The sequence below is a fragment of the Orycteropus afer genome, unplaced genomic scaffold, assembly GCF_000298275.1.
Source record: "Orycteropus afer afer isolate SDZICR_OR568_19922 unplaced genomic scaffold, OryAfe1.0 scaffold00041, whole genome shotgun sequence".
In the NCBI taxonomy this organism is placed as follows: domain Eukaryota; kingdom Metazoa; phylum Chordata; class Mammalia; order Tubulidentata; family Orycteropodidae; genus Orycteropus; species Orycteropus afer.
Window position 1 is genome coordinate 15,654,162 of NW_006921628.1, and position 7,621 is coordinate 15,661,782.

Here is a 7,621-nt window from a genome sequence, read left to right on the forward strand (position 1 = left end):
ATATTGAAAGATTCTATGGGCAATATATTGAATGATGCAGGAAACATCAAAAGAAGATGGAAGGAATACACAGAGTCACTGTATCAACAAGAATTGGTTGATGTTCATCCAGTTCAGGAGGTGGCATATAATCAAGAACCAATGATATTGAAGGAAGTTGAAGCTGCACTGAAGGAAGTGGCAAAAAACAAGGCTTCAGGAATTGATAGGATATCCACTGAGATGTTTCAACAAATGGGTGCCATACTAGAGGCACTCACTTGGCTATGCCAGATTTGGGAGACAACTACTTGGCCAACTGACTGGAAAAGATGTATATTTGCACCTATTGCAAAGAAATTTCCCATTCTACAGAATGTGGAAATTATCGAACAATACCATTAATGTCGTACACAAGTAAAATCTTATGAAGATAATTAAAAAACGGTTGCAGTAGTATAATGACAGAGAACTTCCAGAAATGCAAGCTGGATTCAGAACAGGACATGGAATGAGGGATATCATTGCTGATGTCAGATGGATCTTGGCTCAAAGCAAAGAATACCAGAAAGATGTTTACTTGTGTTTTATTGACTATGAAAAAATATTTGATTGTGTGGATCATAACAAATTATGGATAACACTGAGAAGAATGGGAATTCCAGAACACTTAATTGTACTCATGAGGAACCTGCACATAGACCAGGAGGCTGTCATTAGAACACTGCATGGTTTAAAATCAAGAAGGGAGTGTGTCAAGGTTGTATCCTTTCACCATACTTATTCCATCTGTAGGCTGAGCAAATAATCTGAGAAGCTGGACTAGATGAATAAGAACATGGCATCAGGATTGGAGGAAGACACATTAACAACCTATGTTATGCAGATAACACAACTTTGCTTGCTGAAACTGAGATGACTTGAAACACTTACTGATGAAGACTGAAGATTACAGTCTGCAGTATGGATTACACGTCAATATAAAGAAAACAAAAATCCTTACAATGGGACCAATAAGCAGGATCATGATAAATGGAGAAAAGATTGAAGTTGTCAAGCACTTTCTATTACTTGGTTCTACAATCAACATCAATGGAAGCAACAGTCAAGATATCAGACTTTGTATAGCACTGGGCAAATCGGTTGCAAAGGATTTCTTTCAAGTGGTGAAGAGCAAAGATGTTTCCTTGAAGACTAAGGTGTGCTTGACACAAGCCATGGTATTTTTAATCACCTCATATGCATGTGAGAACTGGACAATGAAAAAGGAAGACCAAAGAAGAGTTGATGCTTTTGAGTTTTGGTGTTAGTGAAGAATGCTCAACGTACCATGGGCTGCTAAAAGAACTAACAAATCTGTCCTGGAAGAAGTGCAGCCAGAATGTTCCTTGGAAGCGAGAATGGCCAAACTTTGTCTCACTTACTTTGGTCATCTTGTAAGAAGAGACCATTCCCTGGAGAAGGATATCATGCTTGGTAAAGTGGAGGGTCAGCGAAGAAGGGGGAGGCCCTCAACGAGATGGATTGACACAGCGGCTGCAACAATTGTTGTTGTTGTTGTTATGTGCCATTGAGTCGGAGCCGAATCATATGACCCTTCCTTGGGTTTCCGAGGCAGTATCACTACGGAACTAGATTGCCCAACCTTCCTTCTGAGGAGTGGCTGGTGGGTTTGAACTGCCAGCCTTCTGGTTAGCAGTTAAGTGCCTTAGGCACTATGCTACTAGAGCTGCAATGATGGGCTCAGGTATAGCAAGGATCATGGGGCTGGCACAGGACCAGTCAGTGTTTCATTCTGCTATACATGAGGTTGCTATGAGTTGGTGACAAGTCACTGGCACCTAACAACAACAACAACAGTGTGAGAAGCTGTTCAAAGGAAGTTAAGAGTCTTAGAAGTCACTCAGGCAGATCAGAATGCCAACCTTCAAGACATGGACATGCAATATTGCATGGACCACAGCACTTTTCTTTTTCTCTTCTAACTCCTCTTACTGACCTCAGTCCTCCAAAACTCTATGGTCCTACTGACTTCCAAACTTTTTCTGTGGCTGTTTCCTCCATCAGTAATGACTCTTGTTCCTCTCTTATTTAAATCCTACTCATAACTCTATATAAGCCTCATCTCCTCTGTGAACTTTCTGGATAATTCTAGCCCTTATTCATCTGTCTTTTGCTGTCATGCCTACCATGTGTAGTTTATTTATCAGATGCTTTTCACTTGGTTTCCTTGTGTTGGTTTCAGTTCACAGCTTGTCTGTATCCCCAGGGAGCCAGATCCAGTATGTATGCTGAGTATGCCTTCCCTACTTCTCATCACTCGGCATCTGTGATGTCGAAGGGAATGAAATGGAATTAAAGGCTCTGACGTTTGGATACCACCTACTCTTAGCAACAAATATTCAATGTGTTTCTACTATATGCTAAACTGAGTGCTTGGTGTTAGGGATTCCATGAAGATCAAGACATATACAACACTGTTTCTTGTGTGCCATGTCTTTTATTTTATTTTTTAAATGAACCACTGAAACTTCTTCCCAAACTTAAATAATCTAGCCTATATGCATTATGCATGTCTGACTTTTTTTACCCCCCAGAACATGGTCATTGTAGACTTTCCTATTTTAGCTACGATTTTAAAAGTAGAGAACCAGCCATGATTAAATAAGAAATATAAAAATGTATAAATGGAAATCACAAAATGTTAGGTGCTGGTATTTTTAGGGATCCAGGTTCCTAATTCTTTGTTGTTTAGCCCTGACCGCACATGGATACATTGCCCATTTAATGATATGTAACCGATAAGAGACTTGGAGGGACAAACCAAAGATTGGTGAAACTCAGAAAGAAAGGGAGATATAATGGAAGTTAGCCACTAGATGGCAATCCCAGACTGGAAATGCTTCTCCGATCTTGGCACTAGCTGACTTCCAAAGAGTGTTGCTAAATTTTAGCCATGGTTCATTTTAAAATCCAATGTTTCCAAGTACATTTCCATTTGCCGCATAAATTTTTCCTGATTTTGAAATGTTCAAAAACACACTAGGTCCTTTGCATTCTTAGCTACCGTTTTAATTCAACGAAGTAGAGTTAATCAATTAATAAAGAGGAATTGTAGCTATGGTTAACATTCAAATTAAAAAATGTACCCTGGTTATGCTCTAAAAATGAACCTTGAATGTACTTATGTTAAGTATAATAGTAGTATGGAAAGTGAGTGTCAAAAAACCCCAAATCAGACTCAATGCTGTTGAGTCTATTCTGATTCACACCAACCCTCTAGAACAGAGTAGAAATGCCCCATAAGGTTCCCAAGGCTGTAAATCTTTATGGAAGCTGTAGCTGGTGGGTTTCAACTGCCAGTCTTTTGGTTAGCAGCCAAATGCTTTAACTATTCACCACCAGAGCTCCTTAAGGTGAGTGTATCGAGAAAATTCTAAATTCCTTCTCTGAGAATGGATTTCCATAGGGGTGGGGAGGAGATAGGCTCTAGTAGTTATGTCTGTGCCATGTGGCTCTGGCCCTTGTTAGAGCTGACTGAGCCAGAGATTAACAAAAGGCTGAAGCAGAGCCATTCTAAGCCTGTTTTTGGAGAATTTGAAACTTAGAGACACAAGCAGGGAATTGAGTTTTTGAAATCAAAAGCATCCCTGGTTATTCTTTACTGATGGCTGACAACTCCTTAGTATTTAATTAATACAGAAATGCAACTCCATTCCTCCATTCCCTCTGAGTGAATCTTTTTAATCAGGTTCCATCCTGGAATACCATCAGGAAACAGACTAAACGGGGATGGATTGTTATTTATTTTGGGCACGTAAGAAGGTAACATGGCCTAAGAATAAAACCTTAAATTGATTTACAATAAATCCCTAGCCTTGCTTGCTAGTTGTACCTTGGTCACAATTTGTCAACAATATGAGCAGTGGTAGATCTTGGACTGATTATTATTATTTTTTTAATTAAACCACCAGACAACCTGACTTCAGTATAGTCTTTCATTGATGCTGCTGCTAACAAGGACAATGCGCACACACTGTACAGCTGTGCACAGCTGAATGATCATTTTCTTAAATCACTGTCTCAGCCAATGAAAATAAACTAAAATTGTTTGCTATCACAGATAAAAATTATAATTAATTAAATCAGTGATTCTCAACTGGGGGTGATTTTGTCTCCTTCCTCCCCGCCAGACCCCTAGACATGTGGCAAAGTCTGCTACCATTTTTGGTTGTCACTACTTTGGGATAGGGTGCTACTAGCATCTAATCTACTTCAAACCCATTGCCATCAAGTCAATTCTGACTCAGTGACCCTCTAGGACAGAGTAGATCTGCCCCCATAGGGTTTCCAAGGCTGTAAATCTTTACAGAAGGAGACTGTCATCTTTTACCTGTGGAGCGGCTGTTGGGTTTGAACTGTGAATCTTTTGGTTAGCAGACAAATGCTTTAGCCTCTGAGCCAGCAGAGCTCCTTACTCACATTGACTCAGCCTATATTTACAGACCTCTTTCTCTTAGTTCTTTTATAACTTTTTAGAGGCCAGGGATGCTGCTAAACATGCTACAATACAGAGAACAGCCTCCTGTAACCCAGGATTACCAGCTGTCCTTGCATCAACCCTATGTGTCTCAGAGTAGAACTGTGCTCCTTAGAGTTTTCAGTGATTTTTCAGGAGTAGATCAATCAGTCTTTCTTCCACCTCTGGGTGGACTGAGGTCTCCTAATTTTTGGTTAGCAGCCAAACGTGTTAACTGTTTGCACTACCCAGGGATTCCCAGTACAGGATTGTTGTTGTTGTTATGTGCTGTCGAGTCGGACCCGACTCATAGAGACCCCTCCTTGGGTTTCCGAGGCAGTATCACTATGGAAGTAGATTGCCCCATCTTCCTTCTGAGGAGTGGCTGGTGGGTTTGAACCTCCAGCCTTCTGGTTAGCAGTCAAGTGTTTTAGGCACTATGCTATCAGAGCTCCCAATACAGGATCAGATGGCCCAAAATGTTAATAGCGCTGAGGCTAAGAAGGCTTTTCTGTCATCCACTGGTATGAAAATTGTAGGTAATGCTAGAAGTTACACAAGTCAGAAAAATGTGTGATGGGGCCGTTTGTCTTTACTTGGATATGATACAATGTTGGGTCCCTGAGTCTCTATCCTCCCTACTCTTCCCTCTGCACCCCCACCCCAGGTTACTTGCTCAGCCCTCCCAGCTCCAGCTGTTTGTGAATTGCACAGACCATCCATCTGTCTTCAGGAAAAAGAACCCAAAAATGCAAATAACTTGTTCTCTGCTAAGTACACAGCTGTGCAAAGAACCATTTAAATCAGTGCTCGTAATATTTTTTAGAAAATGAACCTACTCCAAAATTTCTCTAGTGTCTTAAAGAGTCTAAAACAATTTACTGTCGAGAGATGAGGTTGCCCATCTCTTTTCAGATGAATTTGCTGAGACTTTGGAAATTCTCTGATATAGATTCTCTTGTCTTCCTTCCTTCCTTTGTACTTCCTAATTTCTTCCCATTTCATAGAGAAAGTTATCTAATAGTTCTGAGCCTCAGTTTTTCTTACCTATAAAATGGAAATGTTAGCTCTGGTAGCATAGTGCCTAAGGCACCTGACTACTAACCAGAAGGCTGGTGGTTCAAACCCACCAGCTACTCCTCAGAAGGAAGATGGGGCAATCTACTTCTGTACTGATATTGCCTCAGAAACCCAAGGAGGGGTCGCTATGAGTTGGGTCCAACTCGACGGCACATAACAATAACAACAAACCTTACTTCACCAAGTTGTGATGAGGTAGGGTGGACATCAGTGCACAGTACAAGATACACCTTTCTCTGTGGCCCTACCACCATGGACTGGTTTGGGCCTCCAGTAGCCATGTATACCTTCATGATCTAGCCTTCTCACCACACAGCTGCCTGATCTTGGGATGAGCCAATCAGATTCCCTCTTTCTGGAATCTGAAAATTGGAATGGGGAGGCACTACCCACTGGAGCTGGGTCACACTGATTGCAATTCACGAGCTTTCTTTCTCCAGTTCTCTAAATGTAGTTGTTTTCTTCCTTAGTTCAGTTTTCAAGGCCCTTTACTGCCTTGAGTCAGCTTCAGTTAATAGACTCTTTTCTCTTCTGCATTCCCCACATAGGGCAGTACTGTGTAACTCCCTAAGCCCTGGTGGACACTATTTTCTTCTGCTGGAATGTCCCTCCCATCCACCCTGTACTTGGAAGTGTTTCATAGTCAAAGTCAAAGGCAAATTCAAAAGCTATCACCTCCACAAAGCATGTAGTTTTCCCAATAAAAAGGAATCTGAAGTTTCCCACATAACAGAAACCTTTCTATTTCACATTCACTATTAATGTACATGGGAGTCCCTGAGTGGTACAAACAGTTAAGCACTCGACTACTAGCTAGAAGCTTGGAAGCTTGATGGTTTGAACTCATCCAGAGACACCTTAGAAGAAGAATTGGCAGCCTGCTGAAAACCCTATGGAGCAGTCCTACTCTGCACACATGGGGCTGCTATGAGTTGCAATCAATTGGATGGCAACCAACAACAACAGCAACAGCTTCAATGTAAATGACTTATTTCCCTGTGAGCATATGCATCCCAGGACAGACTCTTGTTTTTCACTTCTTCATCTTTAGGAGTGAGTACTGTTTTACACATTGCAGCTACTTAGTTAAAATTTATTAAATAAACTAGTTATTTACTTAATTCATTTGTGGCCTGGGGAACTTCTTCAATAGTTGTCGTTGCATCATTTTCAAGGCTGAAATTAAATGCTAACATATATAAAAATAAAATTTAGGGAAAATCAAGGACTTTATTGAATGCTTTATTCTGTCATGCAGCTCTCTTTAGTTTTTCCGTCAAGAATTAACACTCTCATTTGATATTGTATTCAGATAACTCAGAAGGCAAAGGCAGCTATAGAGAAAAATGCTTTCTTTCTTTTGTCTTGACTGTCCACATTGAACAAAATCACTAATTATATCTTTCTCAGTTCCTTCACTTTGCAAGTGGGCTTAGAAAAATTTACTAAGCAGAAAAGAAACCATGGAATTTCTCCAAAAAAGCAACCCAAAAGAATGAGCATGAACCAGGGAAATTCAGAGTTAAGTTATAAGTATAACTTATAAGTCAGGGTTATAGTTAAGCTACTCAACAGAGATTGAGCATTCTCATTCTAAAAATGTAGATCTTGTACCCTGGGAGATGATTTTAGGTAGGATAAAGGTGGGTCATCCCATGATCTTGTGAGATTATCATACTCTTCCATGTATTCTGACTACCTCAAGAAGAGAGTCTCAATCTGGTGGAACAATGTCTTAAATTTGCTAATTCTCCTTGGCTTTCAAGAGAGGGCAGGTAGGCTGACATTTGGAGCATTCTGCAGGGTACAAAATCATCTAAAATTTACTAAGATCATTTTATTTTCACTGAAGATATATTTATAGCTACTCTCTTTAACAATTGGGCATAACAAGATTCACCTTAAAACATAAGTTTAAAAATATGAGTAGAGCGGAGGCGGGGCAAGATGGTGGACTAGGCAGAAGGATTGCACAGACCCTCTTCAACAAAGAAAAGGGAAACCAATTAACACAGACACAGAAGATAATCTTGGACCCCTGAG

General features: G+C 40.4%; 1 protein-coding gene across 1 annotated transcript in view; it reads right to left on the reverse strand.

Moving 5' to 3' along the window:
- Nucleotides 1-7,621, reverse strand: part of CADPS (calcium dependent secretion activator) — a 741,642-nt gene that overhangs the window by 314,283 nt on the left and 419,738 nt on the right. The window lies entirely within an intron of this gene.